The sequence below is a fragment of the Stegodyphus dumicola genome, chromosome 7 (genome assembly GCF_044657685.1).
Source record: "Stegodyphus dumicola isolate Sdum_Otavi_A_Nest chromosome 7, ASM4465768v1".
NCBI classification, from domain to species: domain Eukaryota; kingdom Metazoa; phylum Arthropoda; class Arachnida; order Araneae; family Eresidae; genus Stegodyphus; species Stegodyphus dumicola.
In genome coordinates this window covers 52,775,897-52,789,647 of record NC_140774.1, presented here as the reverse complement: position 1 = coordinate 52,789,647, position 13,751 = coordinate 52,775,897, and the positions used below count along the sequence as shown (strand labels likewise).

The window sequence follows — 13,751 nt, the reverse complement described above, 5'->3', positions numbered from 1 at the left end:
TTTTTTAACATTTTGTCTGTTACCTTTATTTATTAAATATCCCGTTCTTCGCACTTAAACCATAAAATTCAGTTCAAAAGCATTATCGCAAAATAGTTTTAAATTGAGCATATCTTTAGAATTTCCGATACATAGTATAATGCGCTAGAAATAAAAATGTTTTTTCTGTATAACATTACCATTAGTCGCTTTGAAATCGTTGAGTTTGTTAATCAAAAATTCGTTAAAATTTTACAAAATATTAAATCGATAATAAAACAAATTCCCAATTTCAAATTCGGGCGTCCTCATACACGTATTCACAGTAGGATTACGTCATTCAAAATTCGATGGCTCTATGTCGGCGGCAACAGTTTGAAAAGTGAAACGGACATTTACAATGAACCAAAGCAAAATCGCAAAATGAAAACAATAGTCCTTCAGGTACAAAGCTCCTTTGGATTAAAAAAAAGAAAGAAAAAGAAAAACTGAAAGCTTTCAGATTGTATATTACGACCAAAGAGGTGTTTTTTTTTTATTTTAAAGTTTTGTGTGTTACCTTTATTTATTAAATATCATGTTCTTCGTACTTTCAACACATAAAATTCAATCCAACAGTTATATCACAAAATATTTACAATCAGCATATCTTTAGAATTTCCGATAGACAGTCTCGCACGCTGGAGATTCACCCCCCCCCCCCCGGGTACGGTGTTGCCATTGCTCGCTTTGAAATTGTTCAGTTTGTTAATCACTAATTCATTAAAAATTTACAAAATATTAAACAGATAATAAAACAAATTCGGAACTCCAAATTCTGGCTTCCAGGTGCCCATGTTCGGGTGGAGGCTTACGTTATTCAAAATTTGATAGCTCTAGGTACCGTTGTTTTTGCACAGTGCGAGAAACATACATACATTCATGCACATTCTTCATCATTTAAGTTCTTTAACTATAATACAAGGCGATAATATTTGGTGGCAACAATCTGAAAAGTGATTGAGATTTTTATAATGAACCAATGCAAAATACCAAAATGAAATTAATAGCCTTTCTAAGTTAATCCTCCTTTGATCTAAAAATTATTACCGATTTTATTAATTTAATCATATGATTTTAGATTCTGTTTCATTTTTACAAATTTTCTATACTTACGAAGATAACAGAGTTGGCAAATAATTGAACATAACGTAAACTGTAGAAAGACTTCCTAAAACAAAATGAAAATGTATTGAAGCCACTGTTTTTCTGTTTCAACCAAAAAAAGATTGCTAATGAAATGAAACAAATCTTCAAAGAGATTTATTGAGAAACCATAGGATTCACCCATGATTGCCAAAAGTAGTAAAAAAGACAAGTTGCAAAACTGACATAATGGCAAATAACAGTCAAGATGACCAGAAAAACCTGAAAGAGATTAACAGCAAGAAAATAATAAAGACCAAGATATGCATTATTCTTTTATACTATTAATGAAATAAACACATTTCAAAATCTAATAAATATTTCAGAAAGCATCTAATAAACATTTCAGCAAGCATTCTTTTTTAATTTCATAGCAAAAATACCTGAAAATACTTTTTTCAAAAACTTATTATGATTAGATAATGCAAGACTTACATTTCCACTGAACTTTAAACGATTTTGTCCATATGCAACATAAATATAAGCCGGCTTTCCCTAGACAGTATGTGAAGGTATTGCTTCTCGCAGACAGTCTTTTTGGGCTTTCCTATAACCAAATAATCCAGACCGTACTCCTATATAGCAATCATAAAAAATTAAAAGTACCATGATTATAGAGGCAACCAAATACTGAATTGAAATACAATCATACATTACTCACTCACTATAATACTATATGACAAAATAAGAATTAAACTTCTACTTAAATAGCTTATTGCAATATGCTAGAAGCAGAGGGTTTAGCAACAAAGAAATCAGACATTTTTGTTATGTTTCTACTCAATTTTGTATGCAACTACCGAAATCAGCAACATGAGTGCACTCCTATTGTTACACTATTATACTATATACACATGAATGTAGTGACAGCAGTAATGGCAAGTTAGCAAGTTGTAGAACTCAGTCAGTGCACAGTGTGGCTTTCTTGCTGTGGACTTCATATTTTGTATGTGTTTTATACCCGAGTGTGCCAAATTCTAAAAATATCGAATATTTTTTCATTAAGTATTTTCAATATAAGTTTTAAGAATTTAGTTATAAAATAAGTCTGCACTAAAAAAAATTGATTTTTAATGCAAAATTTTAATAATGTATGGACAGCAAAGTATTTATTTGCAAATTTAAACAATAAAGCAGTTTGTTTAGTTTGCCAAAAAGAAATTTCCACTTCCAGCTGAGAAAGCATTAAGCATGGTTCCAGCATATCAACCTAAACTATTTTATCTCAATTTTATATTGTCAAGCGATAACTGCTGTTTCAAAGAATGGAACTTGAAGAAGTATTTTTGCAACAAAACATTAAAAATATGAATCAGTTTCATCAAGGAAACTGAGAAACATAGCAGAGAACTTTAAAACTGAAACAAAACTTCTTAACGAAACAAAATATCAATAAAGCAGGCTCAAAAAATAGTTACGTCATTACACATAATGCTGAAAAACTGTGTAAGGTATTTGCTGAAACAGAGTTTGTCAAGAAAATGTGGTGACCAGGAGGCCATTGGTGATTTACGGCTCAAAGCACTTCAGTGCTTTCAGTGTTACAGCAGATGCTTGTTTGTGGCAACATCTACGAATCAAATTAGCAGTGTGGACAGAACCTAAGGCTGTGACATGGGAGCAGAATCCTCTACTGCTAAGGCAAATGAACTCTCATACGCTAGATTCACGAATTTCAACTCTTTCAAATGAGCAAATTTTGAACGGCTTACTGTAACACTCTCTCCCTGCATTTGTATGCTAATGAGGAGGGACAACTTGTCCTGCACTGATGAGATTGATCATTGTGTTGGTGGGCTACTGTTCAGCTCCATTCATGGCATTCATTCGCATGGCTAGCTGGGCCTGTTGAACACTTGAGGGAGGCATCATGGGTGGTGCGAGTGACATAGTTCACGGTTTTTCCTCAGGTGAACGGGTGGAGGAAATGCATGTTCCTGTCATGTCAATAATGGCACTACTGTATCAATCAGGAGGCCATTAGTGATTTATGGCTCGCAGCTATTCAGGGCATTTGGCATTATAGCAATGGCTTGCTCATGGCAATGTTTATCGGTCGAACTAGAAGTGCAGTGCAAAAGTCAGCACTGGCTTCAGGGACAGAACTTGAGACAGTGATATGGGAACAGAATCCTTGACTGCTAGGGCAAAAGAGTTCTTCTGCACTAGATTCGAGAATTCCGACTCTTTCAATTTTATGAGCCTTGAGTGGCTCTGTGGACACTGTGGAATATTTAGTAAAAGTTTCGCAAACATGTTGCTCTGAAAACAGTATACATATTTGAAAATGCAAGCCTTTCAAAATGTTAGTATGGCAGATAAAACTATTTTACAAATTACATTAAATGCGCATACATAAATGTATTATGCGCATGCGCACATGCATTCCATAAAGGTCTTGCGTCAACACAACGCATGCGCAGAAAGTTTGTAGCTTTGAAGTCCAGATTATAGATCATTCCGGATTATGGGTGTCCGAATTAACAACTTTTGACTGTATTAATATTTATTCATGGCATAGACAAGAAATTTGAAATTAGCGAAGAACTAGTTAGCATACATTCAATGAGAGATACAATAACTGAAGAAGACTTTTCTGTGACTATTAAGAAATGTCTAATTAAAATGCATTAACTTAGGAACAAAGTAATAAGTATCATCACAGATGGCTGCCTAAGCTTAACAAGAAAAAATGTGGGCTTAATAGAAAGAATCAGTGATATACTAATAGAGATGCAGCCACAATACAAAATAAGTTTTATCCAATGCCTCATTCATAACAAAGTGCTTTGAAAACAGTTTTAACACTGGGTTATGTTATTAATGTAGTAACAAAAGTAGAGAATTTTATGTAGGTAAAAGTGAATTTTATGCAGATCCACTGGCAGTTTACTGAATTACTTAAAAGTTACTGAAAGTAAATTTTATGAAATACCGTATCATAGAGATGGGAAAATGGCTTAGCACCGGCAAAATACACTCTGTCACATAAAAATATATGCATCCAGAAGGAACTGAGCAATAATCACAGAGCTCAGCAAGAATGTAGTCTGATAAGAGATATGCAAATGATTTAAATTTCGACACCAAAGAGTAAGCCTGCTATGCGCATATGAGATGTACCCCTGGGAGAGTTTAAAAGCATGATTGCTCATGTCGTAGGGCTATTGAAACGAATCTGTCAACTTGGATGGATAGTGTTGTGACTAGAAATGCCTCTGAGACGTTACTGGTGGCAGTATGAACAGTTGTCCGCCTTTGAAAAGAAGGTATAGTGGGCCTCAGAGAAGCAGCTTGGGCGAACAGATGTATCGACTGCCACTTCGGCCGAAGTGATATGGTAGGTGCTTGACGTTGCCGACAATGGATCACAGTAGGAATAGTGTACTCTCACGGAGGGTAAGGGCATCACAGAAACATAAATGACAGCGAGGATTGTGCAATCATAAGAGCAGCAACTTCCACACCAACAACATTGCTAGAATCAAATCGACACCATTTACCACCTTCCAGGCATCCGATGGTATAAAGGAAAACCATTCAGAGACATGGTATATGCTGCTGGTATATATGTAACATTGGCCGATGCTGGTATATGCTGCTGACGTCCATTAAAACACTTAATACTGATCCCACATCACAGGCTGCATCGATTGGATTTTTGCTGGACTCAGGCAAGCTGGGCATGACCAACTGGAGAACTGGAGGCGTGTGATCTTCAGCGAGGAATCCTGATTCAGTCTCAGTGCTGATAAACGCACACACATATGGAGGCAGCCAGGGCAGCAGTCCGATTCAGCATTTGTTATCAAGCTGTGGCAAGAGTGCCACAGATTCACCATCACTGCCTTAAACCCTCATAGATATTGCTTAGCAGTTAACCCAACTGTACTAAAAGCTATCACTATTCAAAATATTGTCTCTAGGGATTGCTAAATTATTTTTCTTAAAACATTTTAAATCAAGAACTGAAAAAAAAGTTTGAATATAGGCCCAAGAGTTCTTATTAGGTCACTGATTTTAACTCTGATATTCATAAAGCAACTAAACATTTTTAGTCAAAATGACTGTGGCATATTACAAGTAACAGCTAGTTAGTTCTAATTAAATCACAACATTCTGATAACAATAAAACATACAAATAACTATATCCTGACAATTGCAAATAAATATTCTGACAACATACAAATAAGCATATTAATATGAATACATTGTTTCACATTTAAACACTATGTATACATTTATAAGTTCATGCATAACCCATAAAATCATGATGATGAAAATCATGAAATCATAAATCATGAGACCATAAAAATCATGATGCTGAAAATTAATTTTAATAATGCAAATCTATAACAAAGCTTTATTTTCATTATGGCTTATCATTTCTTAAGACTTTAATACCATCCAGAAGCCACACGAGCAAGCCAACATTCCAAACACGCGAATATGGCAAGTTCTAAATCCTGATAGCTAGCATAGCTGCTTTAAGCCCAGGTATTTTTGCAGCACGTAATGCAAGTTACCTTATACAATGCAGTAGCATAATTACATATAAATGTAAAAACAGTTTTTTTAATGATTTATGTATGCACAATACTGCCTGTGAGACTACTTATTTTCTGATCCACTAATTCTGTTTATTCCATGCTTTACATATCCGAAGACAACTTCACTGAGTAGTCATTAAAGCTCCTATCACACATTCATTTGCTTCAGATGAACAATTGTTTTCTACTTGCTTTATCACTGAAAGAAAGATGCAGGATTTATCCCTTCTTTTCGCAAAAATTGTAAGTTCCTTTTCAACAACCAATCAGCTTCCAGCATCAAATTCCACACATTAATCCTCATTTGTAAAAGAGAACTAGTTTCCCCTTCATGTGGTAACCTCAAAAGAGATTCGTGATGATTGACTGTTTTATGTTATGTAACAAAGCAAAAAACTGTTCTAAAGAATTATTTTTCTGAAATACTTTGAAAACGTATGATGCAAATTTTAGAGTGATATCTAGTTAATAGTCCAGCTTTTTGATGTGTGCTTTCTTCATGCTCATTTGGCATTTCATTACTAATCCAGGTCTGAGCAACCTCACACAACAGGAACTAATAACTCTATATTTATTTTTAACATATTTGTTTGATAAGGATACAGATTTAGTAAAAGTATCATAATGTAGACTGCAAAACTACAATGCTAAACATTTAGTAATATTCAAGAAATATTATATTAATATAATGCTGGATGTGTTACAACACAGAACATATTTACTATTTCTTTAATTTTATTGGCGCATAATTGAGGGTCCCTTGGAACATGAGACCCTTTGTGACTGTAATTAGTCCAAATCTATTATCTGCCTTTGCTCTCATAAAATGATAATTATAATACAAATTTTGCTTTTGAAGTAATTCTTTGCTATACTAGGATTAGTTCAAGAGTTTGAGTGCATGTTTGAAATAAATAGCATGTTTTTATAAACGTAAATAGCTTTTAAAACATATAGCATATTTTTAAGAATGTAACCAGAAAAAACAGTGAGGTAAGAGCCATGTTTGCCCGAATATTCATAAATTGTGTGAACTGAGATATCAGAGCAAAGCATGATCTACTAACTTGCCAGTTTTGATGAAAATATATTTTAGAGTACCTCTTGGCGAAAATTGGCGATTTTTTGGTGCCATTCTTGTTTACGCCCAATGCCCTTCCTAGTAAAATGGTGTCCAAAACATAAGTAATATAAAAAACATATAATCTCAATAAACTGCATTTTAAATCAAACAATGAAATAACATAAGAATGGAAATACACGTTATCTAATCTACGCAGTACAAAAAGGAAATATCAACTACCTTATTTAAAAATTCCTGTTTCTTCGAAATGTGTGACACATAGAATTCCTTAACAGCATCCCAAATTATTTAAAATTATCTAAAACTAGAATCTGTATACTGCCATCGCCACATTAATTCACAAAAGTAAAAATGAAAAATATCTTCTGCACTGTCGGTATCATTTCTTTTGAAAATCCCTTTTTATTACACACTGTCATTACAAATATTTTCCCATCAGTCAAAATCACTGCAATCATGCATTACAACCAATCATGTCATAACAGGGTTTCCATAATATTCAACTATTCAGGTTACCATAATGAAACAACAACAACTTGGCGATAAACGAAACAACAACTTGACGATAATCCAAGGAATACCATATAGACTAACACCAGCTTTCATTCTGTACCTTAAACAACACAATACTTTGCATGCTATAAGAGAATCTGGTAATGGCATTGCTTTAAAAAGCAAAGAAAAATCATGTATTTGAAAATGTTGCTTAATATGTTTCAAACATTTTGCCTATTGCAAAACTTCTTAATCTTGATGTTTGATGTACTTTGTGATACAACTAGATGCATAGAATCTGAAAAACTACATTTTTGAATGAACAAATATACAATAATAAGAACAAAATATAAACTCAAAATTTTACTAGAACCAACTAAATCAAACATTTGCTTAAATATTAAATAGAATAAATTTATTCCTAAAAATGAAGAAAACTGATTGAAAGCACCATTTCTTAATAATTTTCATTTTAGAATTTATGACAAGCTATCAAAAAAAAAAAGAGAGAGAGGGGGGGCAAGAACAAGATACAATGACCAATTTCAACATGCTTTTTGGAGGAAATAAATCTAAGTATGATATTCAAAGGTCTGAAATATAAAGCATCAAGGAAATACAACTGTATCAGAAATTCAGAAAAGTCCAGAAGAGCTAGCAAAAAAATCAGCATTTCAAGATTATTGAATTTCAGGATGTGACCTATTTGCAAAGATTTCATAAATTATTTTTAACATTTATTACACTAGATTCAAAATACCATTTAGGAAAGGATGAAAAAAATTTTCTACATGTGTATATATTAAAACACTCAATCTTTTAATATATGAAATTTTAAAATAATTTGGAGATAATATTAAAGTCCAAACTAAATGCACATAAAATAATTCATATATTACAAACATTTTCTTTTCATATGTTTATTGTTCCTGATTGTTAAATTAAATATTTTCAGTGCTGCTGATCAATCTCATTCAGTAGGAATAAAAACATATACTTGCAACTAATTATTAATTTTTATTATTGACGTAATTTTTCAGAAAATTTATATGTCTCAAAACCATACTTAAAATTCAAAAATATTATTTTTACCCAAAATACATAAAAGAGATAGATGGGAAAGCATGTTTCTAAAATTTTTATTAATAAACAATATTTAATCCTTAATTCAGGTAACTAAGTGAATGTTTCCAAACAGAATACTGTGAAATTGTTTCCATACAGAATCGTACTCATAAGGAATGTATTGCGCCTGTATACAAATTCTTGTTTAAATTCTCACAATAATTTTGTAATAAAACTGAAAACTTTGAAAACCAATTTCTCTGCATTTATGATTAAAATTATGAATTAAACTCTCTAAAAACGACGCAAGGTGGTGTTAAAAATTTGAAATACATAAACCCTGGATGCAGTTTGTAACACTGTCATATACAAAATAATTCGTATAAGTTTCTAGTATTCTTAAATTCTATAATTTCTATCATTTAAAAAAAAAATCAGTATTTTTTTAAATTTTTACTGCTTATTTTCCACAAACTGCTTAACATTTCATCTAAAATCATTAACCTAAAAGTGTTTTCGTTTCTTTAAATGGCCTCAATGTCACTATTTGCACCTTCCTTATATAACATATTCAAAGCAACACAGGATACGATAAAAAGTGTAACACTCGATGACATCTTACCTGTGGTGTCTATAAAGACACAAAAATTATAGCTAAATCCTTCAAAAATATAAATATTCAGTTTCCGTTAAATACTGACGGTAAGAGTATGAAAACGGAAAAAGTAAATTCATTCGGTTTTACTGTCAATCTGTAAAGTTCATTTAAATTTTAAATAAAATGCTCGAAATTTTCAAGCATTCAGAAATTTCATCAGTTACGATAACTCACATTTTAACAAGGAGTAAGTCAAGATCAATTTTTTGGCTAATCTTCTTTACTTTTAATCACTATTCAAAGTTTAGCTTAAAAACTACTATTCAAAAATAATCAGAATTCCAAAACACAACATAAAATACACGGCGAATAGTATGTTGCCAACACCGAATTTCAAATTATAGTTTATAATTGAGGCTGTGTAAATAAGCTGAACTTATTACCGCATAAAAAAACTGGATATTGGAAATGCTCAAGCAGAAGAATGGTTAAGATCCATGAGTACTTTTAATTTGCTATTTTCGTACTATAACCGCGTACTTAATTACCCGCATAATTGTCTTCTCTTGAATTTCGTAAGATAAAATGGTGAAAAAAAAAAAAAAAAAAAAAGCCACTAAATACAGCAAAATGAAAGTAATTAAAGCCTTAGCTGTCACTCCCGCCCCTTTTTTTCTGGAAACAGGAACATCAAAGAGCTACTACAAACTTTAAAGCATCTTAAATCTATACATGTAAACCGAACTTTATCCATAATTTATTAGCTGCTATTGTGGAGAAAAACATGTTATCAACATCTGCTCCAAGCTTGCAGTACAACTTATTTCACTGTTTTAATTTACCAGTAATGGTTAAAAAAATGAAGATATTTTTTCAAAACAAAAAAATTTGAAGTAAAAATCATTTTGGGCACAAATGTTTTTACGAGGGCATTTCGAAAAGTAAAGATACACTACGCCAGAGGAAAAGAAAAGTTTTGGTGAGCAAGTTGGCAACACAGGTGTTAACCTTGAACCGTTAGCTTTCTCTTCACGGTCGTTCGGCATTTCAACGTTGATTCTGGTTGGTGTAGGTCTTGTTTAAAATGGTTGCGCCGATTCAGAATCCCGCCAAATGCGAAGTGCGCTCCGTCATACGTTTTCAGGTCAGCGACCAGCGGATATTCACAAAGAAATTGTTTCTATTTATGGAAACATTATGAATCGACAAAATGTAACGAAATGGTGTTGTAATTTCTCTGAAGGTAGGACCGATGTTCATGATGAACAAAGGACAAGTCGGCCATCTGTGATCTCTGATGCACTTCTTCAGAGAACAGAGGAAGCAATTCGTGCGAATAGAAGTCTCAAATTGAAAGAACTGCATCAGATCATACCGGAAGTGTCAATGACAACTCTTTATGAAGTTGTGACTGTCAAGTTAGGGTACAGGAAATTGTGTGCGCGCTGGGTTCCAACAGGCGGCAATCTTCTATGACTGTGATACAAAAGCTTGTTCACCGACTTAACAAATGTTTGGATAACGGGGGTGATTATGTCGAACAATAATAAATAATCCAGTTAATAAGATTTAACTGACGTTTTCTAAATAAATGTTTTTTTTTTTTTTTTTTTTTTTTTTTTTTTTTTTTTTAAGGAATGCGAGCCATTGTATCTTTACTTTTCGAAATGCCTTCGTACATCACTTCAGTCATTTACTTAAAAGAGTATTCGGTACATAAGGGTAATAAGGGAATTTTTTATTTATTTAGTTGCAAATAGTATATGTCACTAATTAGAATTTTTGCTTGACGGGGGTCATATAAAACGTCATATTTCATTACTTACACAATCCTCCCACCTATCCTACAAAATTGATTTGTAAAATTATCATTTTTTAGAAACATTAGAATTTTATGCAAATAGCTTAATGAAAGAAAAAAGCCTACACAGACGTTTACAGAACACACTTTATTATAGAGTAAACAAATTTAAATAAATTTTTTCGTCTTCCAAATCTTGTGATGAAATTTTATCTAGTGAATCGAATATAGGTATATTTTCAAGAATAACAGCTTCCACAAGAAAATTACGCGGACAACATTTTTTTAAAAATTGCTTCGATTTGTGCTACATTTAAGAAGAACAAACATCTGTGTAGTTAAATTCTTCTTTTCTCAGGAATCGAAGGTAAGATGCAACCAGAAGATTTCAGCAACTTTATTTACTCTGCCACTGGTTGATATGCCATTAAGGGTCTGTAAATTAATGAATTGAATTAGAAATGCATACTAATGATCTGCTCTACGTTAAATTTCACTTATGCTTTTCACTAATCTTCACTGAAGCTAACCGCGACTGAAAAAAATTTGGATGTCTGGGACCAGGAACCGGAGGAGCTGGCCTGACAGCCACTCTTATGAAATTCAGTTTACAACCCGAAGAAGGCTATCTTCTTCTTGATATCAATACGCCTTGTGAAGATCTTAGCAAAAAATCGTCAGCTGGCATAAAGGTGATGGCACCTTTTGCACTTGGTTACAAGAGCGGAACTTTGAGAGGATGGGCCGGTCTACCCGGCGTGGTCAACTAGCATAAAGGTACCAGGACTATTTTTATAAACATTTTGTCGTTCACCAAGTCACAAGAGGGCCGCTGCATAAAGGCACAAAGACAGGAAGACACAAAGTACAGCACTCTCATGAAAATCAATTTATCACATTTCAACAAGAATGAAGAATGTAACCTATATAAAGATGCCTGGGCACCCAGGTGAAGATCATTGTCTTAATAAATGGCCTCCCATTTGTATAAAGAGGCCAGCTTAATTATGAAATTGAAATGGCGGAAAAGGAAAATACCTTTCTTTCATGCTATGGAGAACAGTTAGGTACCATAATCACAAAAAAAGAATTAAAGAAGATAGACAGAACGTAAGTAGAGATCGAGCAAAATTAAAAGAATAGGCGAAAAGAACAAATATCTATTTTCATAAAAATTATGTGTTAAACGAATTTGTTTCTTCAGTGTTGAACACACTGTAGAGACATTAGGGATTTTTATGCTGAAAAATTAAAAATGCTCTCTCCGTGACTCGAACCGTGGACCTCTTGAATACGCGCCGAGTGCGCTGGCCATTACACCACGAAGACATGCTAAATAGGAGGAAGAAATACCTTATATACACACCCTTTTAAAGGGTGACTGGGTCCCAATCACCAAATTCTGGTGGTGTAGAATCATCATCCACCACACCATCTTTTTTAGTTCAAGCGTCATTGTACAGGCTTAAGATTTTTGATGCTGAAAGACTTAAAAAACGAACACTGCCATCACCGGGACTCGAACCTTTGACCTCTCGAATGCGAGCAGAGTGTGCTGGCTATTACACCCCGAAGACATGCTAAGAAGACGGGAGAAATACCTTATAACACTTGTTCGAATTTTTTTAAAGATTAAACAATATAGAGGGTGAGCAAAATCTGTTTCCCTGACTTCAAAAATTTTCCAAGAAATAACGGCGGAAGACAGGAATAAGAAAATTTTATCATTACACAGTCCCATTTTTTACAGTCCAAAATTTTACACGGCATATCTGTTTACTATATAAATTTATTTATTTGTCTCTCCGGTGAAAGGGGCAGCTTCATGATGGTGCTGCACCCCTTACGCAAATCGACCGCTGTTCAAAAAGAAAAAAATCTTCATAACGATATGTTCACCAAATGGATATATGAGAAGAATGCACAAACTGAAGATCAGTTTCTCGCTTGAAAGTGACTGTCGGCACCCTTTTTTCATAAAGGTGTGTGCACTCTTATGCAGGTCGAATTTTCGTTACAGTTAGTGATTAATAAATTAAGCAGAGGATAAGATAAATCTTCTGCACCTTTATGAAAAACGAGAACTTTGCATAAGAGTGCCCGCACCATTACCGCGTGCTAAACATAGATTGAGCTGGGAAATAATTTTCGTTGAGATGTGAAAATATATTTGAACATGTTTTTCACAGTTATGTATGTTTATTAAAATTATGAGTTTCTACTACTCTTTCACACAGAGCAACGTTTTTAAGGGAACTTCTAGAAAGCAACTTTCTTTTTTTTAAAATAAATAATTATTAATTTTTAATTTAATCTTAAATTTGCTAAAATATTTGATAACATTACAAAAAAGAAAATAGTAAATTTGAAAGAGGATTAGGAACATTCCAATAATAACAGTAAACATGTCTTTTTATATTTGAAACTAGTATGTACAATGAGATAGGATGTGTAACCTATTAGAAAGAACGTATGATTGAATTGAAAAATTGAATATTCAACAGAATAATGAAGGTTTAGTATAAAACATTTTTGTTAAGTTTATAAGGTATTTCTCCCGCCTTCGTGGTGTGGCGGTCTGCACGTTGGGCCGGTACCGCGAGAAAATTTTACCATTTCGTAGTATTCTCGGGTAAGTTAAGCCTAACTTGAAATTTAAATTTATTAAGGTATTTGCTTCTACATTTAAAAGAATGGATACGTTAATATTAAGGAATTTCATTTTTATAGAATACATTGTGTATAATATTGTGTAATTACGTATCGATTAGCATAATTATGTATCGAATTGTATGGTTAATAATTATGTATCGAATTGTACGGTTAATAATTATGTATCGAATTGTAGGGTTAATAATTATGTATCGAATTGTATGCTAAATATTCACTTACTTTTTAAAATGTCCAATTTTTTACTTTTTGATTAATTTTATAACTTAAAACTTTTAACTTTACGTATATGGCAGCAAATTAAATTATTTAGGTTAATATTAA

At 32.9% G+C, this 13,751-nt stretch overlaps 1 protein-coding gene across 3 annotated transcripts in view; it reads right to left on the bottom strand.

Moving 5' to 3' along the window:
• Positions 1–9,320, bottom strand: part of LOC118181010 (putative phospholipid-transporting ATPase IM) — a 487,240-nt gene extending 477,920 nt beyond the window's left edge. For 2 of the 3 annotated variants that reach the window (XM_085820204.1, XM_085820205.1), the window contains exons 1-2: positions 8,981–9,289; positions 1,600–1,739 (exon numbers count right to left, since the gene is read on the bottom strand). The gene's annotated coding sequence lies outside the window, so the exon portion shown is untranslated. Of the gene's footprint in view, positions 1–1,599; positions 1,740–8,980 lie in introns of all 3 variants that reach the window. The other variant, XM_085820207.1, reaches the window with a different exon arrangement.
• Between the last annotated feature and the right edge of the window lie 4,431 nt (positions 9,321–13,751).